The sequence below is a fragment of the Lagopus leucura genome, unplaced genomic scaffold, assembly GCF_019238085.1.
Source record: "Lagopus leucura isolate 7727_CA_CO unplaced genomic scaffold, USGS_WTPT01 Super-Scaffold_100035, whole genome shotgun sequence".
In the NCBI taxonomy this organism is placed as follows: Eukaryota; Metazoa; Chordata; class Aves; order Galliformes; family Phasianidae; genus Lagopus; species Lagopus leucura.
This window is the reverse complement of record NW_024962284.1, coordinates 1,694,565-1,722,324: the sequence shown is the minus strand read 5'-3', so window position 1 is coordinate 1,722,324 and position 27,760 is coordinate 1,694,565. Positions and strand designations below refer to the sequence as shown.

The 27,760-nt window shown below is 35.3% G+C and overlaps 1 long non-coding RNA gene across 2 annotated transcripts in view; it reads left to right on the top strand.

The window, feature by feature from the left end:
* The window catches only part of LOC122186213, a 166,541-nt gene that overhangs the window by 29,927 nt on the left and 108,854 nt on the right, over positions 1-27,760 (top strand). For both annotated transcript variants that reach the window (XR_006181091.1, XR_006181092.1), the window contains exon 3: positions 2,756-2,925. This is a non-coding gene — a long non-coding RNA (uncharacterized LOC122186213). The remainder of the gene's footprint in view (positions 1-2,755; positions 2,926-27,760) is intronic.

Here is a 27,760-nt window from a genome sequence, read left to right as displayed (position 1 = left end):
TGAAGAGAAGTGTAAAATAAGGAAGGTAATAAAGGTCTTTCTTGCCTCTCTGAGATGCACCTTGGGTGAAACAGTTTCTCAAGGGGCAATTGGATCCTATCTATAGTCAGAAGACAAATTCCTCAGCCTAGGTTCTTAGTACTGTGATGCACATTAGCAATGCAGCTTAAATCTATGAAACCTTCAATTAATCAATCATTTGATCACAGACAGATCTACCTCTTGCTTCAGCATGTAAAAATTATCTATTCACTCAGTCTACAATCTTTCTAACCTGATGTAATGGCCCAGATCAAAGAGGGAACAAGACTTCAGGGAACATTCTGTCTTGTGACATGAAAGGTCCAGACAGAGCAGGTTTCCTGGCAAACAGAAATTTGGAATGGAAGAGAACTACCTCTCAGTGTGACTGTATGTCATACTGAAGTTAATATTTGGTAACACATTTCTAGCATGCCACTCAAGTTTAAAAATGAGTTCTCCAGATTTATCTGTGAAGAGTTTAAAGGAGAGCCCCATACTAAGTATGTGTAGGTAAGCTAATTTTGCTAACTAATAAGGACTGCATACAAAGGGAGAACTCACAATTCTGAAGGGCATCACAAACCACCAGGTGTTGAAATTGCTGCTATTTTATGATCATCACAAAATATCTGGTAGTCAAAATCACATCTTTGCTGTGGATCATAGAAACGAATCAGTTCCATACTCAACTGCATCAGAAAGGCCTAATACTGCATTATGGCAGAAGTCTCATGGTGCCTACTGCAGCACTAGAGGTATAAGGGCTGCTGCCTTGTCCAGCTCAATCCTGCTGATGAATTCTTGCCCTAATCTTTTTTGAAGGCTGACTTCTCATTTTCATTATTCTCTATTTGTTATTGAGTGTTTATCTACCAGATAATTATCCTGCTGATGGATGAAAATACTTTTTAGATTCTTAGTACATTTATGTCATGTAAGATTTGATTCTGCAATGAAGTGCTTTGAAGGTGTTCTCAAATGATAAATTTGATTATAATCCCTATCATCTTTTACCTCTCTTACTTGCCACATTTTATGTAATCAATTGGAAATCTGAAGAAAATCTATATACAGCAGCTTCATTCTTGATCTCCCTTTTTATATGCATTTGTGTATGTACATACACTTTTTCCCTTGTCTTTGCCTCTCAGTAGCCTCAGCTGATCTTCAGAAATAATATATGCATTAGTAAATTGTTGCAGTTGAATCAGCAGGGAGTGTACATCTGTGGTTGGAGTTGAATAGGAATGGTGAATTTGTATTCCTTTGACAGAATGGCAAATAAAAAGGTGTGGAGAAAAGGAAATTTAGAACACATGGGAATGTTAATATAGGCTCGGATTGAAAACTAAGCTAGCTGAACGTTCCTTTGGGTGCCATAATTAATAGCAGCTTACATTTATACAGCAGTTTTCATCCTGAAGCACTTTCATGCATACACAAGATACAGTTATATTTTACACAAGGTTACAGTTACATTATATACAGGAATTATTAATCATTTCTGGAAAGAAGAGGTGATTTAGGGCCTTCCCGCAGCCCGGAGCAGAGGAGTTACTTTCATTCTCTGGCATTTTTGATGTAGAGGAAATGCTAGTGCTTAGTAGAGGCTCAAATCAGAGTGTTTTGTTAATGCTGTTTAATTTCTTATTTTGTATTTGGTTGAGTCAACAGGGGTAAATCTCATCTAAATACTGGTGTACAGTAAAGACTTGATAATTTTGCGAAGAACAAAAAGCTGTGTAAACATTGTGATAAACATTCGGGCTTACGGATTGGAGGAAACTTAAGTAATATTCAATCCACAAATTCAGAGAAATTGTCCATGCTTTACTTATGTCTTTCTGTGTGTTTTGGCTACTGAAATTTACAAACCTTTCAGGAAGAAAAAGGAAAGAGAACAAAATTTACTTTGCCAAAAAGTCATGTCAAGTTTTATGTACACAGAGTGGTTATATTGCTAGAAAATGTTATTTGCGTCTGAAAAACAAATGAGTTTCTTTCTTCAGGCATTTCTCATTCTTCTCTCTTCTCAGTGTTGTTTAATTACATTTCTCAACTCAGTACAAGTCATAACAGAAGATCTTTGATCTTTAAGGAATAAGCCAACTGAGAGACAACTGTCTTGTGTGCACAGATCAATGTACGTGTTAATGTGTAGCAATCTATTTTATCATCTGTGAGCAGATACCTAGAAGTGTAGTCATAATGAAGACCAAGTGAAAGGACTTTTCCTGTGCTAGAGAAAACGCAGAATATATAAAATATATGAGGATTGATCCTCTAAATTGCCATATATTCCATTGCATTTCAGGGAGGATAATGATATCATGAAATTGGGTTAGATACACATTCAGAAGAGATAGTAATCTTATCACTGGAGTCTGAATGGTTTTATTTGAACCCATTTATCTTTCTCATTACAATCACTGTAATGAGAATGAAGCTCTGTATTATTTATAATCTTTCTTGTCAGTCTGCAACACATGGCATGTTAGAATGCAGCAAAGCACATCTGTTTTCACTCTGGTGTACTGAAGGAAAGGAAAGACTGATGGGTCAGCACAGCAAATGTGAGTTCTAGATCTGTGCAGCAAAGTTTCTAAGGGTGGGTGGCTTCAGCACTGAGGATATTAAGTGATTGGATGTGGATTGATAGCTGGCAAAAGGAAGGGTTAAAGACATCACTATACAAAGTTGCAATCTTTTTTTCCCTCATTATGTTTTCCAGGAGTGTCATGCTGGTAGAAACTGTGAGGTAGAGAGCACTGGAGGGTGAATTCTTATCTTTATACAAAAAGACTACAGATCCTGCAGAGAGAATGTGAAGTTTCAAATTTTATCCGCTCAAAGACAAGCCAATTATACAGCATCATCTGAATGATTTATCTTCCTCATCTGGTAAGTCCAAATTTAACTTCAGTATAACCAAATGCAACATCATGCATCTAGGAGCAGTGAATGTAGGTCAAATTGTCAGACTGAGGAACTATGCTCAAAATGGTCTTGCCTCTGGACAAGACTTTCCGGTCATAATGGATAATCAACCAACTGTGAACTCCCTGTGTAGAGCTCTGGCTATGAGAAATTATGTGTTCAGAGGTCTTATGGAGAAGGAACTTTCCTTTAGGAATTAGGAGGTGATACTACCTGCATGTGTGGCTTTTGTGAAAACACTTCAAGGTTGTTATTTCCAGATCTGTTGTTCAGAAGGGCGCAGAAGTTATTTTGCATCCTAAAGAAGCCCAGTCTGTCTACTGTAAAAGGTGGCTGAATTACACCTGTATATTACGTGGGCAGAACTTAGGCTGACCAAAAATGGAATGTAGTCTAATGGCTAGAAGTCAGACAAATCTCAGAAATTATGCTTTCATTTGTAAAGGAGTTTATTTTATATATATATATACACACACATACATGTATATATAAAACAGTAAAAATCTGCTTATTAAAGACCTTATTCAGTGATTGGAAATCTTCTAGTCACTTGGGATCATCAACATATCAGTGATCTTTTTGAATGTACACATTTATTACTTAATCAGAAATTAGCATAACAGACAATTATTTATCACGTATTGTACAAGAACATGGGTTATTTGATTGCTGCCTTTTAAAGGTGGTTCCTCTTGTCTTCAAAATGGCTATCTTTAAATTCACTATATCTGCAAGGACTAATATGAGGTGAACAATGATATTATACCACCATATAAAGTCAATGTTTGTGTTGACATTGAAGACCAGTGTGAAATCTCTGTGCATGAAATGGAGAAGTGCAGTGAAAATCTAGCAATGCCTTTTGACCTCAGGCCCCTGAACTCTCTAATAAAAGTTTCTCTGCTAAGTACTCAGTGCACTTGGGGAAATTATCATAAAATAGCATATGCATTGTAAATACAAATAGAGTGGAACATAAGATTATGCTTTCTTAACCCATGTAGTAATAATAGTAGGAATATGAAGAACACATCCCCAGGAACATGACTCTGAGTTGCTCAGTCATTCCAGGAACAGCTTTAAGCCTGTTGATTATCTGTTGAATATGGTTTTGTCAAGGTTGAGAGGGGTTTCTCATGCATGAGAAATCTATGTTGGAGAGCAGCTTGGAAGTGAATGCATCTTTTTCTGTGTGCTTTGAGTTACCTAGTGCCTTCTGAGATGTGCATTTCCATGTCAGCACAAAATTTGTTGCTTTGCTTTGGAAGATATTTGCAAGAAATAATTACCTATATGATTTCATCTAAATATAATGCAAATATCTATTTAAAATTCTGTGAGGAAGCATAATAGAAAATATTTTACCTTGCACATTTATAATTCTGTTCTGTCAAGAAAGGTTCATGTGTGTGCAATTATGTGAAGGATGAATTTTGCTGATGCCATGGCAACAATCTCTCCTTATTTTATAGAGTGAAATCTTTTTATTGTGATAGAGTAATTCTCTCTCTTTCTCTCCCTCTATTAAATGAGATCAGTAGATTATTTAGGTAGATTCTGCTCATCCCCCTCCCTACCTTCTTTCTCAGTGAACATATTTCCTTCAAGAACATCACATAATCCTGGACAGAGTTTTAAAGGCCTATTTAAAAGTTAAAGACGTACATGAAAAGTGTCTCAAAATATAAACGCTTATTTTCTCCTGCTTCATATAAAAGATCTTGCTTCTTTTGAATTTTTGCCTAAGGTAATTGCTGCATTAAAATATACCAGGTGAAGCAGAGGAGAGAGAAATGCTAAACTTCTTAGCTCTGTGTTGAATGTGACCAGTCAGGCACAAGAACTGGCTCTTAGTCGGAATGCTTTTTCACATCTTGTAACATATATGGCTTATTAGATAATTTCTTTCTAAAAGTGCAGTTATTACTCCTAGAGAGAGGGCCCTAGTTCTGGCCACCAACAAGCTGGAAAAAGCATCCAATCTGGCAATCATACAAATAATTTCCTGAATCTGTTGGGATACGAGTCCTGAAAGAAAATAAGCAGTGTTTAATTGTTATTCCAGCATTCAATAAATTTCCCTAGAATTTGCCTTAGTTAAAGAGTATATATCTGAAATTCATCACACTAAATACATACTTCAAACACTCTAGGATGATGTATAATACCAAGAACATGATCATATCTTCAATTATAGGCAAATTGTCGTCATCCCTTCTACTTATACACAACTGCCTATTCCTTCACTGGAGAAACTGGGCTCCTAACTTAAAATTGTTTCTCATCTTATTCATTAGTTCTTATTCTTATAGTTTTGTGGTCTGAATTTGGGCCCTAAATACCAGAAAATAAATAAAGAAAAAATTGAATGTTTTTAACATGAGATTTTTAATATAATGCTACATAATTCTATACCTGCCTGTATGATTCCTTGGATTGAATTTCTGAATACCTTAATAGTTTGAATTTCCAGATTAGTTAACTGCTCTGTTATATTTGCAGCACTTGGTCAGATAATTGTGCAGAGATGGGATGATATAACTTGGAAACGACATAGCATTGCTGGGAGAAACTTATACACATTTCACTGAGTCTGTGTAAGTAGAAGGCTAACCTGACTCAGAGAGTTATGTAAAGCTTCAAGTTTCTTAAATTATCTCCTTATTTTTGTCAGTGGATTTGAAGCAAGAGAAAAAGAAATAACATAGAAAAGTAAATAGGTGGAGGAAGCCACTAAGAATAGATGAAACACAGAAAACAGATGCTGAAAAATCAGCCAGCCCTCATTATATTTCCAAAGTGGCAAAATAAATAAATAAATAAATAAATAATAATTAAAAAAAAATTAAAGGAAATTTTCCCATGCAAATGATAAATTACATGCATTTCTTTACGTGAACACCTAGTAATTTATTAAGAATTATTACACTATCTGTCTGTATGTTGTTACTAATGGCAGGCATCTATGATACAGAGCCACTGCGGTCCTTGGCAGAAAAAAAGTGTACACCATTGAAGCACCAAAATGCTTTCTGCTTGGAGAGTAACAAATTCTGATTAGAGATGAAAACCTTGCTCCAAAAGGGGCATTAATTATGGTGAAAGTCACTCACGTGTAATGGGCTGATGCAACACTGAAGTCTCATTGGAAGCCTTAATGGGATTTAAGTTGTACAGACCTTGTGAATTTTCTGATAAAGATGTTGAGCATTCTCTGCACAAATCCAGTGCAGGAGAAGGAACCAAAATAACACAACTAAATAAAATAATACATTCTCAGTTATTGTCCCTGATTTTCAAGTGCAGCCTTGTACAAATAAGATAACAGCCAGATATTGGCTTAAGGCCTTTACTGAGCATGTCTCTCATAAAGAGAGGATCTGTATCATATTGTAATGAAATATCTTCATTGTAATTTTCATATTAATTTCTTCCTGTACATCACTGAATTCAGGGAACAATGCTGTGAGCCAAAATCAAAATAGCTGTGCAAATGGTAATCCAGTATTTCTTCATTTGTAATTTACTCTGTTTGGATTAAGGACTGTGGTTTCCAATTGCCTGTAACAATACACTAATTAATAGATTGAATGCCTCTACTTAATAAAGTATTTCAAGATGTAGAGATTACATATATTCAGCCAGTTCTTCCTCTGTGTCACATTTTAGCTTGATGAAAATTAATCTCAGGGAAGAAATTGAATGGTTTTTAATTATCCTGTACTGTGGCTATAACCTAGAGTATATTCTGTAACAATAATTCACAGTCAATGCCTAGAGGAGGGGCATTGACTTTATTGCTTCTTTCACTTTAACCTACCTGTGTTGATTTATTTCTATAACTGAACCTGTTTGACTACTTTCTTATTTCTCCCCATTAATAATACTCTTGAAGAATTTATTTCAGTGTACTGCTGTGCAGAAATTCATGTCTGTTTAGGTTTACTGGTAGAGACTTTTATTTTGGTGCTAAAGGTCTCTTATATGGTCATTACCTTAGGCAATGTAAACTGATCTAGTATGTCAAAACGTTTTAAAAGAGATAGTATTTTCATCAGAATAACAGATAGAGTCAGAAAGCAGACACATTTTTGGACATAGTTCTTTATTGGTTCATAATTTGGAAAGGAATTATTCAGCCCTAAGGGCACTCACAGTTTTCATTGTCTTTGAGTGGATCTACTGGTATCAATGATTGTTACAAGCCAGTGCAAAAGCACTTCAGACTGCACCCAAAGCATGAGCAAAACAAGTTGAAGACACAGGTCTAAATACCTTGAGACAAAACTACACCTTGCAAGGATGAAATTTAGTGAGTAAAATACTGTAGCCCAAAATATTCCACGTTAGATATTGTTAATAACAATTTCTTCACAAATTTACCCTGTCACTATGATTTAAATGAACTATCAATCTAGCTTGGTGCATTCTTCATCTCAAAGAAAACCTGCAGCTCATTCAAGAATATCGTGAGCATGAAAAGAAACCATGTCTGCTCTCTTATGCAGTTGCAATGTATGTAGTCATGGTGGATGTGTAAAACTGAATTGTGACTATGAATTAGCATAAGCATAGGAAAAGGAGGGAAACAATAGGTAGGATTGGCATGAGGAATGAAAGTGATGAAAAATGAGTAAGTTGCATGTGGGTATAAAAGGGAAGTTAGGGAACCATGCCTGATAATGACTGAAAATACAGCTTATCTTAATAATAAAATACGAGGCTACTGCAAAATTGGATTTCTTCACTTCCAGCACAATTCTCCAGATGGAATAGGCTTCACTTCTGCATTTGCAAGCAAAAAAAATCAAACAATAACATAATGAATAAGATGTGGCAGGAAATAATCTCATCTTTCAATAATATAATAAACTATAGGTAGGTGAATGGGAAAAAAGAAAATGATTAGATGTATAAAATGAGCACTATGAGTTTAAGATAAAGTACATGGAATGGGCAACTCTAAGCATCCTTTGTGGTTTGTTGAGATGAACAGATTACTGCTCATGTAAAAGTAGTCTAGATTTAATATATGTCAAAAATATAGATCAAATAGGAAAAAATTCCATCAGCTGAAAATCTAATGTTGTTAATTTATCTTAATGATAATGAGCTTACTAAAAACATCTGTTCTATTAACAATATCTAATTTTTAATAAATAATGAAAAATGATCTACACAAATAGAAGGTTTCAAATATTTTTCAGATAGTTCTACTCAAACTTACTGCTCTACTTTTGTGTCATTCATGCTGTCTTCAGCTGAAAGTTGTGGATTTGAATACATTTCTATTTCAGTAATCTCTGACTACATCAAAATAGCTGTCTAAAATCCACATTATTTCAGTGGAATTTTTCCAGTAACCTCATTTCCTGATAGAAATTGTCTTACTGTGTTTGCTGTGTTATCACAAATTAAAAATATATATTATTTATATATATATATAATATTATATATAAATATATAAATATATATATATACACATAATATATATATATAATATTATATTATTATATATATTGTTTGTCTTATGGTATTATTCTTAGCATTGAGAAGTACAAAGGGCATGGGCATTTATTGTTTTCCACCTGTCACATATTTTTACAATTTTATAGTCTACATTTGAGTAACAGAAATAAAATAAGAAAAAAATATCTAGGGTTTTCTATTTGTTCAAATTAATTATCAGAAACAGCGTTGCAAGCAGGAGCAGAGAGGTGATTGTTCCCCTATATTCAGCACTGGTGAGGCTGCACCTCGAGTACTGTGTCCAGTTTTGGGCCCCTCACTGCAAGAAAGATATTGAGGCCCTGGAACGTGTTCAAAGGAGGGCAACAAAGCTGGTGAGGGGTCTGGAACACAGGGCTGATGAGGAGAGGCTGAAGGAGCTGGGAATGTTCAGCCTGGAGAAGAGGAGGCTCAGGGGAGACCTCATTGCTCTCTATAACTTCCTGAAGGGAGGTTGTAGTGAGCTGGGGGTCGGCCTCTTCTCTCGTGTCATTAGTGATAGGACCAGGGGGAATGGTTTCAAGCTACGGCAGGGGAGATTCAGGCTGGACATGAGGAAGTATTACTTTTCAGAAAGGGTGGTCAGGCACTGGAATGGACTGCCCAGGGAGGTGGTGGAATCACCGACCCTGGGGGTGTTCAAGGAAAGGCTGGATGTTGTGTTGAGGGACATGGTTTAGTAGGAGCTACTGGGAATAGGTGAACGGTTGGACTGGATGATCTTGAAGGTCTTTTCCAACCTTGGTGATTCTGTGATTCTATGATTCTATCATTTAAGTTATACTATTACATTTCATATTATTCAGTATAGGGCCACGAGTGGAAAGAAAAAACCCAAAAAACTATGATGCTTTCTTGAGAGCTTGTATATTGGGATTTATTCCTGGGTTCAGTAAATGCTATTATATTACCAACTTTGTGCATGCCATTCCTCATGAGAAAATACATAATACCTTATATTGCTCTGAGATATTCTGAGTGCTCCAAAATACGATGCATTGTTCTAGTGTGTAGGAAAGCTTAAAGCAAAGAAAATTTCAGCTTTTTCTTTGATATTACTTCATGCCAGTAGTCACAAATAATCCTGTATGGCATCTTTTTACCTAAAACAGAATAGAAATTAAACAAAGTGACAGTAGGTCTTAGAAACAATCGATAATTAGAACTTTTTTATTGTACTCACTTTAATGTATTTGTGTTCAGATATTTACAAAATATCAAACTGAGAAAAAGGCATAACAAGACCAAGAGAATTCTCTATATCTTTAGCGATCAATAGGTTCCAGTAAATTAAATAGGAACATACTGTGGAGGTAAAGTTAGATAAAATCAAATTCCTTTTTTTTTTTTTAAGTTTTCATGATAAGATGTAAAATTACTGAATTTATTAGTGGATCTTATTTATTTATCCTGGTGCTTCATTATAATGAAAGCTCTAATTACTTTGGGTAGCTCTCATGCTTCATTTGTATCTGGTGGCTCTTTGACACTTAATAGGGATAGTACCTGAGAAATAAAGATGTATCTTTGTCTTGCTCCTTGAAACTCCATGGCAGTTTCGCTGCCTTACTGATCATTGGAAATCCCTGGGTTGGCTTTTTGGGTGGTTCCTGTGTGGAGCTAGTTGTTGGACTCCATGCTCCTTGTGAGCCCCTTCCAACTCGTGGTATGATATGATTCTAGAATCATGGAAGCAATTTTGAAATTATAGAGAACACATTAAAAGCTTACCTAAAACATTCTTTTTGATAACCTGATTCAAATAAATAAATAAATAAAATAAAATAAAATTCTACTCAGAGAATGGAAATTTCTGCATCTTACATGCGTGACTGTCAAACCAAGGAATTTCATATTTTGGGCCAAGAATTTGTCGTGAAATGTTGTTGCATTGTGTAACAACAGAATTATACATCCTGAAATTTCGCCTAAGACATCTTGGCCTACATTTAGGCCTAGTATGCTATGTTGTACTGGAGAGCTAATCCTTACAGGAGTTTCACCTTCTCATATCACTGCCAGACTTGCTCTGATACCTTCTGAAATTTGATCTTTCATTCTTTTGATATAATTTTTAGCAGCCTCAAGCACGGTGCCGAGAATATTTAGTTTTATCCACTATCATGCCACATTCTACTCCTGCTCAAAGTTTTGGAACATATGGCCATTATGTATAAATTTCCCATTCTTTTTTTTTTTCCCCACGGGCACATTAACATGTATTTCTCAATGCTTAATTGCTTAGTGTGCCCATGCTTTAAGTCAAATTAAGCCATTCCAAATTTTATTGCCCTCCTGGTTTTTATTGACTATTCTTCTCTATTAGTCTCGTTATTGAATTTAGTAGCCTTTCATGCCCTCTCCTTATCTCAGAATGCTAACATTTTAAGTTAATAATGTTCCAAGAAATTTTAACAGTCAGTTTCCTGTAACCCATTTTTTTTTCCATTGGAAAATACTTCACTCATGTTCTTCATCAATTATAATATATCTAATACATTCTCTTTTAACAATCTGTGGTGATTTATCTTTTATACTCTGGGAGTGGAACTATATAATCCTAGTTCTTTCTCAGTTATACCATAGTAGTTTTAAGTACATCTTATCTGTGGTTCCATTCTGCTTGTTCTTTTAGTATGGAAATGCTTTTAATAAGTCTGTTGTGTTTGTGTGTAGCACAATCACCGTGCTCAGTGCTTACTGCATACATAGGACATTTCACATTTTCAAGGTTTATGCTGACTGATTGTTGTAATGGGCAGAAAGTGGAGGATCTGTAAGAAAATTATACTTTATTTTACTATAGGAATACTGCTTATATGTGGTTCCAGCCACACTTACTTTATAATGTATATATTTTTTGCTAGATATAGATATAACCTCCAGTTACTTTATTTCAGACATGATGATCCTTATGGGTCCCTTCCCGGTTGGAATATTCCGATTCTTTGATTGGTATTAGGCCTTCTGAGTATCTCAATAATAAGTGTTAAAGGGTTAAAGTATTGAAATAACTGAGATGGTGAAATATAGGGGAAAAGAAGCAGTTTAATTCTAAAATACAGAAATGAGCACAATAATTTTGGTTTTTAAAAACTATTTGTTACAAGATAACATTATAGCACTGAGCTTTTTAAGGCCTGGATTAATCATTTGTGCTTTAACATGTCAGTTATTGACCTGATTGAGAACTGTTCTTTTCTGGCAATATTATCATTAGCCATACAATTCTTGAACATTAAATGTTCTACACTCACTTGATTTCTTAAGACTTTTTAATCATTATGGCTATGGATCTACCATCAGTAATCTGTTGCACATAATACAAAAATACATTTGAAATTGATGGTGAGGTGAAGATTGTGCTATTGAATTGCACATCTTAATTGATGAAATGATCACGTTATCATCTATGCTTATTCATTGAATCTGTATTTTCTTTACGTTCTTACCATTTATTGATATCCTTACACTACTGTGTTTGAAGATCAGTTTAACAGATTGTCAGTTTCATGTTAGCTGTAGTTGACTTAAGTATCTAAAGCTTGTATTTTGGAAGAAGCATTCTTTATTGTCACCGTGGACTGTAGAAACAACCGTTCCAGTCCTTTGACTATTTTGGCAAAGATGCCCTTTAAAGTATGGTGAGAAAAACAAGGATAAACTGGTGAGGTTGTGTTGGTTTCTCAAAACTGTGTTATTCAGCTGTTTCATAATGCCACCAATATCTGTTAGCAGTAATGGATGCTCAAATTGAGTAGATGTAAGCTTAGCATGTCCAATATTACCTATTCATGTTATGCCAGTCCAGCACTTCATACAATAAGCTGCATCTTTAACCAACATAGCTGAGTCAATACAATTTGGATGAGTGCACCATAAATCAGAATAACTGCATGCTTCCTTGGTTAGAGCATGCACAGAGCTGGAAGCTGATGCAATTTATAGTAATAGTAGAGACCAATATTGTAGAGATCATGGAAAGTATTTGCTTAGCATTTTTAAAATCACATTGATTATTATATTGTATGCTATGTGTAACCTAAATGTGGAAAATGCTTTTCTAGTGTAGCTGATGTCTTCTGTGGAAGAAGAAGCTGTTGTAAATATCAAAGTGCTTTAGAAACAGTCTTCAGTATATGGAAAGTTTCCAAAAGTTAGTGCCATTAAGTAGAATGCAGTCATTCCTTAGCTAGCTAGAAGCACTGAAGGCTGTTAGGCCTTTTTTTTCTTCTTTTTTTTCTAATCACTTACCTTTGCGTAACAGACTTGAACTGACTTTGGGGAAATGAAAGATGAATCAAATGCATTTTCTGTCTTTTCATCAAAGCAGTCCTTTGGCAAATCAAGTGTGGGTCTTCCTTGACCCATTTCCACTTGTAAGTTGCGTCTCCAGGCAATGAATTCTTGCCAGTAACTGTTCAGTGAATGCCAAGCAGAGAATAACTGTGATATTCTGGAACATGATTAAGGACTTTCTTTGATTTCCCTTGTCTTTAACTTCACTGAAATACTGGAAAAAGACCAAAATCAAGAGCTGATGCATAACTGAGAAAGTGATGAATCACCATTTCTATCTCTATCAAATTTTAAGAATAAAGAATGATTGCTTGAAGGTTTCTTCTATACAAAAAGCAGCATAAGAAAGCTATTAAAGCAAGATGGAAATTTGGAGAAGATATTTCTATTTAAATAAATCTGTTTTGTAGAAAGGGGACATGAGGACATGAGTAATCTTTCTGTGTGAGAGCCTGAAAAATGTCAACATGCTTCATGTTAGCTAGGAGATGAGAAAGCTGTTATCCTGTTTCCCTGTTATAGTACAAACAGTAATGCAGTGCTTTTGAGTACATCTTATACAAGATGCCAATCTCTACTGACTTGATTCAAGAAGACTTATTGCAAATAGCCAGATATATACTCTGAAAAGAAGAGAGTAAAGACATACGAAACATCTGACTCAGGCTCTCTTGAACATTCTCCACATGGCAGTGGGTGCTTGCCTTTTTGGGGCTTGTGTTCTGTGAACTTTTGTTTCAGTAAATATTTAACATGATGGTTTATTGATATAGTATAGGTTCTAGTAGTAGTTGCAAATAATAATCCTAGTTCATGATTGGTATCTTTTTTTTAATTCCCAATGCAAGTTAATGTCTTTCAGTGGCTCTATCCTCGAATCCCTGTAAGATATCCTGACTCTCATCTTCATAGTTTTTCACCTGTAACTCATAAGGAACAACAGTCTGATGTGCCGCTGCATTCACACTTCTGTCTTGCCCCGGTCTGCACAGCTATATCTTGAATTAATTGAGGCCAACCTCCAAAGTCAAGCTTTCAAAATCTGTCTTTCCAATTTCCCCAAGCTTTCAAAATCTTTCAAACCCCTACATTATCTTTGTATTGTACGTTTAACACATTCAAAAGCAGAGAAGGCTCAGCTGTTAAGTATCTATATTCTTAGCTCTGCAGTGATTTGCTAATGTGTTTTAAAGATCAAATACGTATGAAATAGATTAAAAATTAATCTACAACATTGTTAATATAGATCCAGCTAGTATGATGTTGGGACATTTGTGAGCAGTTTATTTCAAGGCACATGGAACATAGAAATGGCAATTGGCTTGATGAAGTTGACAAACAAGAGACACTACTATTCGGGGCTTGAGTTCTGACTGTTTGCATCCTTGTAGCACTGGGAACAATTGCCAGGACTTGATCTTGAGTGTTGGCCCACTTGTCAAGTTAAAGAAAATTTAGTTAACAGATGTGTGGAGAGATGTGAAAATGGTTTTGTATTCTTTAAATGCATAGATCAGCAAGCATTGCTATTTCCATAGCATGGCCAAGAAAGCTTAATAAAAAAACTGGCAATTTTTCTAGTCTTTACCTACCTCAATTTTTTGCATGAAAATATAATCTGAAGAAGGATTTGGTGATATTCCAACTTAACTTCAGAAAAGGGAACTGATAAGCAGACATATCCAAACAACACAAGGAAGTATACAAGGACCATACTATGTTATTTCAGAATTGAATCGTACTTTGCTAGTTGATGTGAATTTAAAAAACACTCCTATTTATTTCCAAGTTCACATCTGTCTTTTCAGCAGCCTTCAAGACTTCTATGTGCAATTTTACTTATCATATATACTACAGACATCATTCATACACTGACCATGCTTCCAAAATACTCACCCAAAATCCTTTTCAAGGTTTATGTTGGCGTGGGATCCCATTATGATAATTTTTACTGGGAAGTAGCTCAAAGACAATTGTAAAATCAAGCTTCCCGCTAGGTGGCAAAGAGAGACAATGCTTAGCTGTGTATTTGTGCACGTATGAAAAAGAGAGTGAGAAGCAGCCAGCTATAGATTTAAGTTATATAAATACATTGTGTTTTACTAGGCTTCACTGGGCTTCAAGAGTGAAACCAAGTTTTGATAAGTGTGATTCTGAAAGACTGAAAGGAGCAGATTGAATGAGGCAGTCTAAATATGGGGAAAAAAAAGTATCTGCATCTTGTTCATTTTAGTGACCTGCTTGGAAGATGTATAATTCTCCAAGCCGTTTATTACAAAAAAATATTCAGTGTAGCAAACCACATTGTTGTGGTCAGTTCAGTTGAATTGTTGAAGCAAAAACATCTTTTAAAAAGGCAAGCTGTAACAAAGAATTTCCACTAACTAGAGAATATTTCCAGACTACAGAATATTGTAAGTTTATGTATCTCTACTACACTATTAGAACTTCCACATAAATCCACTGCTCTAGGGAAAACCATATAAAATCCAGTGCCAAAACATTCAAGATACCTCCTTGAGTTTGCAAGGTCATATTCCAAGAATGTGAAATAGAAACTCTCATAATGAAAACAATTCGAGACTTTCAGAAAATCTTAGTTTTGATTTGTTTATAAATTTTAGAGCTTTTCTGTACCACCTCAAGGCTCAGCTGAGATTCCTGTGGGTTGTATGTAACGTGGCTGTGACATAATATCTATTACAAAAAAGCAGCTATATTGAGAAGTTCAAATGTGTTGTCAGCATCATTTTTTTCCTGTTGAAATACATTCTCTTCTGGTTTGCAAAGAATTAACTTTGTCTTAGAATAAAAAGAAAGAAAGCTTAGTTTATACAACATAAATTCAGCACAGCTATTCATATCTTTAAAGTTGTATGATTTTTTGCAAAATTTGGCTTATGTTGTGCAATTGTTCCTCTTTGCAAAGGCTCACAAATATTCATTACAGGAAATGAGATAAATTCTTATGCTTCTTATGCTCTGAAAGTTTGGTTCTGTGTCGTTAATGATGAGGCATGCCAATAGATATTAGCTCTCACTATCTATTGGAGGGATTGGTTGATAGTCCGAGTGTAAATAACAAGAATGGGAGATGGGAAGAAAAAAGACTTCAGAGATGAGGAAGAATATGGAGGATAGCAAGTGGACTTGAAAGCTGAGATGTTTAAGTGACCAGATCTACATATAACTTTTCAGATAAATGAATTTTTCACTGACGTGAAACCTTGAAGATGAAGGGGGTTGGGAGACATAATTAGTAAAGGCAAGAGTCTGCCCTTCTGCATTTCAGGCATAAGATGATAAAGTTAGGTAAAGACTGTGCCCATGGAAGAAAAACATGAAACTACTTTTAGAACTGCTGAAAGAATAAAAAGCTTAATAGAAACAAAATGCCTGAGTGGGAAGTAAAATTCAAGGACAACATTTCACTGTGAACAGAAAAATGTGTCCAAAAATCTCCCCCATACCTTATGTAGAATTAACACAATAGCTTTAATCTTGCTGTGACAAAGAAAGTGTGGTTTATTATAAGAATGATTGTTTTGGAAAGGCAGTTTCAATTTTCTTTCTAGATAAGCTCTTGGCTTCCCAATGCTATTTGAGCATCCAACAGAAGTGAACTAATCAATGTGAAACTCTAAAACCAAGAATAAAACTTGCAAGGAAACAAATTGTTCTGTATAAAACAAAAGGAGGTTTTGAGTAATAAGTATAGAACACTGTAAAAATGTTTATCATCCAACTGAATTCATCAAAATTAGGTTCAGGAGACTTTATACAATGAAAGTACCTTGGTAAAATCCCTCTGTCCTTAAATATGAAAGCGTGAATTTCATTTTAGAATAAAGAAACCCATTTCTTTTTTGGAGTGTTATCCCCGTCCTTGTCTTTTGTTGTTAGTTTCTTTTATATACTATTTATCAAAGTTATTAATTCAGCCTTACTCAAAGTTTTCTTCTGTTTGGAAAAATATTTTTTTTCCTTTGTTCGTTGAAAAGGAAATAGTTTGCCTATTGTAGGGGCTCTTCCATCTGCTTTCATGTGGTTTTGTGCTTTCATTGACCACTATGTTCAACTGTCAGTTAAGATGGGGAGGAAAAACAAGTTTATCTGTATGTTTCTTCAACAGAGATGTTTAGAAAATGACAGTTTCTTTTTTACAGTCCTCTAAAGAGTAAATAGTCTGAACAAGTCCAGACGGATGTTTAGCAGCATGATTCTGGAATTTCAGATACGCTTTGAATAATATCCCCAGGATGAGTCAGTTCATCAGAGAACTAAAAGTTCAGAGCAACACAGTCAATGTAACCATATGCTTTATTTTGTATTAGAACAGATCAAAAAGGTCCAAATATTTGTCTGATTTATGGCTTACAAGAAAGCACTGAAGTCGCATTTAAATTTGGCTTTCAATTTAATTTAAACTGTGTTAACGAAACCGTTTTAACGTAAGTAGGCAAAGATAACTTTTCAGAAATGCCAAAGGGTACTCAGGATAATTAAGCACACACATTTATGTACTTAAATAATTATCAGAACATGTCTGCACACTCTGCCTCAGATTGACATCTAGCTAAAACAGGGCCCCTCAAAAGCTACCTAGAGTGATCTAAAATTTTGATCTGAAAATGCTTATTTGACAAAGTCAAGTTCACTGATGTAGCTCCAGATTAGGTACAGTATTATACATAGTGATAAGTATTAAAAAATATTAAATAGGACTATTGGAAATGCAATAAAATAATAAAGAATCTCCCCAAAGCTTTGTTTGTAAGCAGTATCTGTGTAGTGTAGTCAAGTAGAAAAGTGCAGCAAAGTCAAAGGGCAAAAAGACAAGAGATTATTTTAGGATGTTATTACATGTATGTTTCAAATTGTCAAGTTTAATTAATAATAAGAGCACTTTGTGAAGAATTCTGGTGCATTTTCATCCCTGGGAAGTAATAGAATCAAACTTGATTCTGTTTCTTAAAAAAAATGTCTTGTTCGAAGTTTTTGCCTTTTACAACTGCTTTGATGGTGAAGAACTAAGAATCATTTGAAAGTCAGTAGTACTTCAACAGCAGAAGAAAGCAAAGTTTTAGCTTTAAAATGTGTTTAGAAGCTGGAACTGGTGCATGAAAATCAGCCACTGCTAAACAAGAGGTTAGAGTGCATGGTTAAAATGGGCTTTTCTAGACTTAAAATGCTGTAAGGTATGAAAGCATTGCAGTATCTGACTGTGAACTCAGTGAATCGATCCTCTTTGTACTCCTATAAGTAAGTAAATACACAGCCAGTTCTGGCTTCAGTCCCGCATTAATTTCTTTTCATGAAAATTCTTTTCTGCTGGATTAAGGTAAATGGTGAAAGTCTGTGTTTGAAGGGGAATGCTTAAAAAGTGTTTGCATTTAAAAAACAAACAAACAAAAAAAAGTGTAGCTTTGTGGTTTAATTTGCGGTGGGGATCCAACGTTTTTTTTATAGCTGGTAGTAAAACAGTGGTTTTGTAGAGAGCTGAGCTAAATTCCATTCTGTCAAAAAATGCCATTTCAGATTTGGCCTGCAAAATGATTATTGATAATTGTGCAAGAAGTACAATGAACATGTGCTGACTTTCAGATCTTGGAGATTCTGTATGCCAGAGATGACATTTAGAAAAATATTTTGTTTTGCAAGCCTATCTGATCTGATGTAATTCACTGGGGGGAAGAATAAAAGACAGAACCCTTAAGAGGTGTTTTCTGACACATTGCTTTTCTTACTTTAAATGCATTTTAATGCTAAAACTTTGCTTTGTTTTGCTGCTGAAGTATTACTGCCATTCAAATGATACTCAGCAAAAGCAATAGTCTAAGGCAAAAAGAAGACACTGTCTCCAGCATGAGCTTAGGCATTCATCAATCCTGGCAGTGCTAAGCACTTCTGTGCCTTTCTCATCTCTAAACCTTGCTGAGTTTCATGAATCAGGCATTTCACTGAACACCTCAACCACAGAAAACACTTGCTGAAATCTGTTGAACCTCTGCCAAAAGCATGCCAGGAAGGCCCCTGATTTTTGAAGTCTTTAATGATTCCTCACATATCGTAAGGAGGTTTAAATATTTCACTCTGCACTTAGCATTTCCAGCACACAAGTTCTGGTCCTTTAGCTTGTGCATCTGATAATCTGTTGAAAGTTGTGACCTGCCATGCATATGCACAGTGGACCACTTTGAAATAGACATCGTAAAATATGCATTATAACCCAGCAGACCATAACAGTTGCACATAAAACATTATAGTGTATCATGAAAATATTTACAACTAATTAGTTGAAAGCAATAGACTACCGTAATTATCATCTACTAAATGATTAGTATTAATTACTTCAGAGGATTAATTATCTTCTGAAATACTTTAAGATGCAAAGCGAAGAATAAATGCTATGCCTCGTGACCTGCTTTGCCTTACAATTGAAAATAACATGTTGTCTAAAAAGTACCTCCTTGTTTATACAAAATTCTGTTTCATTAGGCTGGTGTGTGGCAGCATTACTAACTGCATCTGAAAGAGTTTTCTGTTATGAAACCCACTCAGAAAAGTCTTTCTTTCTCCAACCTAAAAGAGTGGTCACAGCTTTCCGGTAGGGATGTCTAAGACGCAGAGGAAAATGCAATTACGATTTCTCATCTGTAAGGTGTGACATTTATTCCAATGCATTGATCTGCCATGCGTTTATATGTGCATACTACGTTTGAAGAAGCTAATTATTACATACTGGAGGCAAAAATCACCCCTAGAAGAATTAATTATGATGAATTCAAAGGTACTGTTCAAGAATCCCTGTAGTGCTTGTGGCACACTTAGGCCCCACATTAAAGTTCTTGGTTTTCTATAGTGTCAAATACCAAGACCTCTTAATGACACTGTGGTTGAGTAGCAACTGCTTTTCAAAATTTGTGGCTTGGGGGCAGCTTTGTATAAGTTCTGAATTTATCTCATATGAAACAGAAATTTAGGCACATGAGATAGCCATTGGTTTGTCAGAGCAACTGATCAGATCTTAATGTGATTTCTTTTTTAATTCCATATGTATAAGAAAGCAGAATGATTGGTAATTCTGGGTGTTAGATATCTGCAGAAGTCTGTGCGTTGACCTCAAATCCAAAAGTAATATTTTTCTCAAAATTGAAAATAATCTGATTTGTCCCTTTCACAAATCGAAAAAATCTAGTAATTAAATCCCATTTTACACGGTGGCAAATCTACTGCGTTGATATTAAAGGATGAGCAAGTGGAGAAATAAATCTCCAAAACCAAGAAATGATAAGGAAAATCCTGTGAATGATAAGGAAAATCCTTCCCTAACTGCAAAAGCATTAGCAGACAGCATTATATCTGGATACTGCAGAGTCTGGATCAGTTTATTGTCAAGAGAGGAAGGTCAACTTCAATATATTCCTAGATGTGAAGGGTCAGCAAGTGACCTTTATCTCTTTTAAATATTTTTAGAGCAATTATGTTAATACTTATTCTCATGCAAAAACCTCTATGACAGTTTCAGTTATCCTTTCTAGAATTATGTCAGAGTGCTGCCTTGTATATTAACTACAGACAAGTGATGAGCTATTCAGCAGGATCTAAAACCTCAATGAAGAAGAGGTTTAATCATCTGCATGTGATGTCAGTATTATAATGCTTGCAATCCTTAAATCTTCTCCATTTCAATTTTTATTTTTTTTTAAATGAAGGAGATTCAAGATGTAAAAGAAGGCATACTGAATGTGGCAGGAAATACTAAGGTACAATGTTAATGTTGCATGTTCCTAAGCTCACTGAGTTAACTATCAATTGCAATTGTGTTACTTAGGGACTTCTTGTGCTTCTCAGGAATTCCTTAAAATATTTGTAACCTGTTCAAGTTCCACACATTCTGTTATATATTATGACTAATCCGTAATTTTTTCTCTGCTCCTTACTAGTTTTGAGACAAGGTAACTGTTGTGGAAATTTACAAAGCCCACAGATTTAAATAATGAATCATGCAACCCAGCTAAAAAAATAAACACTGAATATTTGACACAAAGATTATGTGAGCAGTCACAGTGTAAATTGTAGTTAGATCATGTGCCACATACTTTAATTAGCATATTATCAACTGCTTGCTTCAGTTTGCAGTTTTCTTCTTCCTATAGCTGTTTGCAGTGCCTTTGTTTGAACCAGCTGTTAGAAGCATAGCTTGTGGTGAGAACTGGACTCATTTGCACCTTGTTCTCCAGTTCTGCTGCTCATTCTTCCTGGAGCAGGCTGGTTTGGCTAGATTTTCCTTCTCCTCTCTAACAGGTTTGGATCCGGATGTTCTTGGCCCCACGTAAAGGGAAATGGGGAAAAAGAAGTTCTGCCAGTACCATGTGGTGACATCTGCCTAATTTTCCTGTCTCTCTCAGAAACCTTTCCACAGCTAGGTTTGGATAAATGCCCATCTGACCTTGAGTCTCTTCTTCCTGTTTCCTACCACCCCTACCTACTCTGATTCAAATCCTGAAACTGCCAAATGATTTTTAGAGACCAGCACATCTCTGCTCTAAATGATGAAGAGATGTGACCTAGAAGGAGAAGTCACAGCTGAAAGCTCTTATACATTCATTCTTGGAGCATTTCCACCATTTTGTATCACATGGCAGACACTTGTCAAGTTCATACAAATACTAATGCCTCTGTTCCAATGGCAGCAGCTTCTACAGAATTAGACTCTCTCTAATTAACATGTTTGTTGGCAGTTTCTGTACCGAGACCCAGAACTGAATAGGCCTGAAGATGAATACTCTCCATCATTTTCAGATTAGCCGTTTCTGGCCAAGGCTGATTTGCTGCAGTGAAAAAGAAAGCTGATCCAGGTTCTGTCTATGGTCTGACAACCCTCTGAGTAGAATAAATAATCTGTCTTCAAGACCATCAGTCTGATGTCATAAATAAGCATTTCATTAGCTTTTATAACAGGTAATAAAGAAGGAAACTATTTCTACTGTTAGCAAATTGCCTGCTATCTTAAGCACTGCAGCTTTCTCAATGAGAGTGATAACAAAAAAACCTGGTGGACAATGGTTTTCAGACTGCTGCTTCTGCTGAGGGGGCAAAGGTACGGTACATCATATCTTTGAGTCACATATGGCTGAATCTAAATCAGCTAGTACCTAAAATTGCTACCTCATTCTTCAGCATGATTTCTTTAATTGTGTAGCTGGAGGATTAATTTACAGTGTCTGGAAAATGGCCCAATTTTCAGGAGAATTATTTGTATTAAATGATCAATGCAACAATGAAAAAGTGATTGCATGTAACACTTGAATCTTATTTTGATCTGTGGAAAAAACAACAACCGAGCAACAAAGATTATAGCTAAGAATAGTCATTAACTGGAACTAATTTTATTCCTGTGTATTCCTGGATCCAGTAAGATTATCATGTATATTCATCACTGTACACTCATAGTACCTGATAGTTCATTAATAATAATTTTGATAACTGAACAAAAAAATTTTAGTATATTGCATAGTAAGTTTTGTTAAGAGCAAAGTAGTAACATTACTTTCTTTCTTGCTTACAGTCTTACAAACCTAGAAGCTTTGTTCTTGATTACTTAACTGTTACTGAAATTTCTTTTTCTCCTTTGTGGATCCCCAGTAGAAACAGGACAAGTCCTGAAGGTGGAGCAATGATGGGACGTGTTCTCTTGAGGACTGGTTATAGCATTCCAGTAATTCTGTCTGGTCTTGTTAATGACTTCCTATCTAGCAAGTATGTTTTACTGTGATAGAAGTGTGTGAAAGAACTATGTCCACATATGTGGAGTTAAGCATGGGAAAAGATCTCCTTTAGTTTTTCCCTTTCAAATACAGGAACAAATATCAGGATTCAGCTGAAAGCCTTCCATGTCAGTGGTATCTCTTTAGTCATCCAAGCATACGCTATTGTTTCTCTTTAACTTCAGCCTACCTGAAATTCCAGTAGTCTGTAGAGAAGCAAAATACAACTGTCACCACAAAAAATGGAAACAGGGAAAGGAAAAATGAGATGCATTAGTGAAGAGCATAAAACAAATCATAATGTGGCACAACCTCCAATGGCCTTGAAGTTTCTTAGGATCCATTTTTATCAACTGAAATTCCAAGCAGATTGGAAGCCTTTTTCAAGCAAGACCATTAGTGGCTATGTGACGTAGTGTTTACCAAATAATAAGCAATGTATCTTCAAAGCAAAGTTGGTTAGCTTCTGTCTTCCAGGAGATAAGGTGGGTGATATGGACTTGTGATGCTCTAACCCCACAGAAAGTCCTGAAAGAGCTGTATAGAGAACTCATAGTGGCGTGACCCCCTTACAAGAGCATGAGGTGCTCATGGAGCTACCGGCACCAACAGCACTACCTTTTCCTCACAACAGGAAAGGTGTTTAAACGCTGATAGTCTTCCCAGTGAAACAGTTATTTTAAACAGCAGAAGATGCTGCTGAGCAGTGTCTTCTATGAATCTGAGTCAGGAGAGCACTTTCTTTATAGAAATGCAGGTTTTTTTCCTATAGAAATGCAGTTTTGCAAAGTGACCTTGTCCTGAATATCTTACTACCACCTGGGTTATTGAGAAAAAAGAAAGGGGGGAAAAAAACCACTCAGGTAAGATATATATTTAACTTCTTTTGAGAATTGCTTCAGGTGTCTTTGTCCTCATGGATGGTCCTGTCCATGGCTAAGCCTTTAGAAAATATCTTTTATTATGATAAATGGACTTAGCTCTGTACAGATGGATATTAACCTTTTCAAGTGGGAAATGACTTCATAGTGTTCACATATTGTTGAATCTCCAGCATGCTTTGAAAAGCGGATGCAGGCACAATCCAACCCGAATAGGAAGCTCGCTGTCTTCATGCAGGGGCTCATTGTGTCAAGCAGTGCATAGTGTGATTCTTTTTGAGTTTGTGTTAAAAAATGGCAGAGAAATGAAATCATCTAGTCATCTTGAGAAATCCATGTCTTTATGCTCTAGCCTTTTCTCTAGATAACTAGAAATTGTTCAACTTTCTGGCTACCAGTAAAAGGGATTTGTAAGCTTTTGAAAGGAAAAAATAATGGATATTGGTCATTGTTGGATAATTGGACAAAGCCTTTTAGAGGCATTTTTTGGCATTGAAATATGCCATACAAGCAGCATTGAGTTGTCACCTGATGAATTCAGCTCAGGAATTGTTAGCCAAACTCTACTGCATTCTTAGCTCTCAACTTAATTACTTTGAAGTCAGGAAGAGAAAAGCTCAAAAAGAATTGGAAATTTAGATTACTGTCTATCTTTCTGACATGTTTCTTGATTATTCTTAGCTTTATACACTAAAGGCATGTATAACGTTCCCAATATCATCTGTTTTCTACATTTGGCCCCTTGTGACTAGCAGGTAAAGCTCAAGTCTTCACATCATTCAAATCACAGAACATGTGCAAAGCCAATCACTTGGAATTGCTGGTAGCAGTGTGGGTTCAAGTTTGCATTTCCATTTTGGAACAGACATACCTTGTGTTTCCATCCCACTAACACTGCTGCTGGTTGGAAGAATGAGTAAAGGAGACTTGTTCCCTGTTCCTTTGTATTCATATAGGAAAATCAGCAACAACATCAATAAAAACTACACAACAGTCTATCATACCCTAACAGTCAACAAGCTACAGAGGTTTATTCCTGCAAAGAACACAGTAGTGGATGTGTGAGTCTTAGTATTGGAGACCATCAGAATTTTCTTAATTTTCTTAGTGTTCAGGTTTAAACTATTTTTTCTTTTTCTTTTTTCTTTGCTACTTCAGGATATTATAGATCTGTGGTCTGCTCCAATCCTTATCTCATTTTTCTGATGACTTTCAGTCACCACTTAGCAATGTTTTCTATGCTATCTTCTCTCTGTTCTCCTTTATAATTTAGCTCACTTAGCCAGATATATTTCTGTGGTTCTAATGTGTTCCATCTTAGCAGTGGTTTTCACATATTCAGGTAGAACACAGGACTTGGCAGACTCTAAGATAAGTTCTTAACTTGTTAAAAACATTATTTAGCTTAGGCCTTCCATGCCTGCAGTCTTGCCCTCTTAAATGAATACACAGAATCTTTAAACCAAGCATATTCATTGCATTATCCAAATTCTGAAATCATACATCTAAATTATGAATTTATAACTGTCTAACATTGCGATTGGTAAATTTAAAAGGTACTTTTATAATAGAAGATTAACAGAGTTAGCAATTTCATCCCTAGTTTTGACTAGGGAATGAAAGAATTAGAAAAACAGTCCTCATTTAGTTGTGTTTGCTTGAGACTCCATTGAGTATTATAATAGGGAGCACCTTTGCTCAGTTGTGGAACAGCTGCAGATCTGTTTCCTGAGTGGTCAGTATGGTGCTTTGAAGGAAGTACAGTTAAAATATTAAAGGTATCTAGAAGCACAATTGTCTGAGCACGTAATGGGACTCAGTATTAAAATCATCAACACTATTTAAAACAATTTTCCATATCACATAACTATTAAGTTTGCAGAAATGTCTGCCATGTATCCTAACAATTTATTCCATACAGTTTTACAAACAATTTCTACTGAGTTCTTAACTTCTCCCAGAAGTATGAGATAATACAGCACAGGAGTGTAAAGCTGAAAATCAGGGGAAAAAGTAGGTTTTCTGTCTGCCACTGGCTTGCCGTGTGTTCCTAATAAGTTTTATTTGGTCTCCATTTTCCTGTTCACACACTATCTATCTTTTCTTCCAAACTGCAAATGTTTGTTTTGTTTTACTTGCTCAGCAAGTTTTTGGGAGATTTTTATTTTCCTTCATTTTAGGAATGAGCCAGACATCTAGTTTTTCCTCCAATGGCTTTTCCTGTGCACTCGTAGCACAAAGTAAAATATATAATGTAAAACAACCAATTATCAGCAGATAATCCCATTTCTACAAGCCTCTGCATTTTCATTTGAAATTCTAATTAGAAATATAGCAGATCTTTTCATGATTGTTATTAACTGTGTCTCCAAGACATAGGCTTACACTCTGTGTACCGTAGGTATAACCATTAAAAAATACAGAAACAAGATTTTATTACCTGAATGTTAATAGAGTGAGGTGCTTGGAAGATAAAGAAGCATTAAAGAAAATATGGCAATTATTTACAGGAGGAAGGCTAACCTTTTAAAATTGTTTGGGTATTCACCATAATTAATGCCGATAGCTTTTGACTACTAGAGATTGTATCCTAAATTACTAAGAATTCTGTTATTTTTTGATGTTACAAAACCTTCTTATCCTAAAACAAGATATGAATACAATTTCCACCAGTGGTAATTAACGTGGGCTGCCAGACATTGGCTATGTGCCTCCAATAGTGAGATGATGTTACACCTGAACTCTAATCTAGGGTAACACAACCCAAGGAGACCCCCAGAGGCACAAACCATACTTTGTAATGTTAGTTTATGGCTCATATGCATAGGTAGTGACTAGTGAAATGTATGTGAGTTCTGTGATGCACATGAATCTTTTCACCAAGCCTTTTTACAAAAGTGCTGGTTGCTCTGTGTGGTGGTGTTTTCTGTTGGTTAAGTAAGGTGCAGAAAATTAGCACTAAATAATTTCCCATGCTGTTGCTGAAGCTAAAGTAATACAATGAATATGATGATCATGGTGATTAGTATGTATCTATATTCTCTTTGTTACATCTCCAGCATTTTCTTGCCACTACGCCCCACATTTTTATTACTTATTTTTATTTTATTTTCATTTCTACCATGTTAAATCCAATAAGTGAAAAAGAAAACCAAGGATAACTCATAAAACTAGGTAAAATCTTGTGTTTTTCATTTGGAAACAATAGTTGCTGTATGCCAGGTGTGCTGTACCTCTGCTACAAATAAAGCTATAGGAAACCAAGTTCTTGCATTTTTTCAAATGTTTCAACTGTCATTTGTTCTACTGCATGCTATAGGTCCTTTGATAGTAATGTCATATGGAAGAAATCCTTTAGACATTTGAATGGGCAGAATAAATTCACTCTGTGTTCTATTGATGAAGATCTACATTAAGCTGATAATTAGTGAATTACTGTGAAAACTGGATGAACATAGACTTTTTATGATATTTCTGTTGAGTGTTGCAAGGCAGTTACAGAAACAATGTTTTGCAGGTAGGCATTCTATTGTTTTGGGGTTGTTTTTTTTTGTTGTTTTTTGTTTTTTGTTTTTGTTTTTGTAACTTCACAACTTGCAGTAATAAAATCATTGACAGTGTTTGCCATCAGGCTGTAATACATAATATTCTATAAGGCTTTCTAGAACAACTGCTTAGGATGTAGAAACAATTCTTTTTCACTTGACAGTTATGGATTTGTAACAGAAACACCTTATGCAAGTAACTTTTCTAAATTCATATTGAAAAGAGCAAGTGAATATATTCTGTGGGCAAAACTAGACTTCATATTGCAACTGTTGTCCTGGTGAAATATTTTCTGTAAATTACAGTCTTTATGCTGTCCTTGGATCTGCTGCAATCTCAGCTGCCAGTGCTGTATAACGTATATTGATTTCTGTTTGGTATTCAGACAGAGAAAAAGCTGTTTAATCATTTGGTTTCTGACTTGTTAATAAAAAAACTGTCTTCTTTAATAAGGTTATTTTTGATACAACTACAATCTCTGCCACATTTTGACACACTTTCTTATGTTTTTCAAAGCAACAAATGATGCTAAGAATGAGACAATATAACTGTAATTTCTTCTTACCAAGTGAATGCCTTTGTGATTTGCAGTGCTGTTCGACAGACAAAGAATGAGAGCTATTTAATCATTCTCCCTATGAATTGTAAATAAAATTTTACAGTTGTGCCACATTGAGGGAAATGAAAGAAGAAAAATAAATAAGATGTAATAGGGCAGAATGATGTGCCTATTCTAAAATTGAACATCTTTTATATCACTAAGAGTTTTCCACCCCATCACACATCTCATTGATA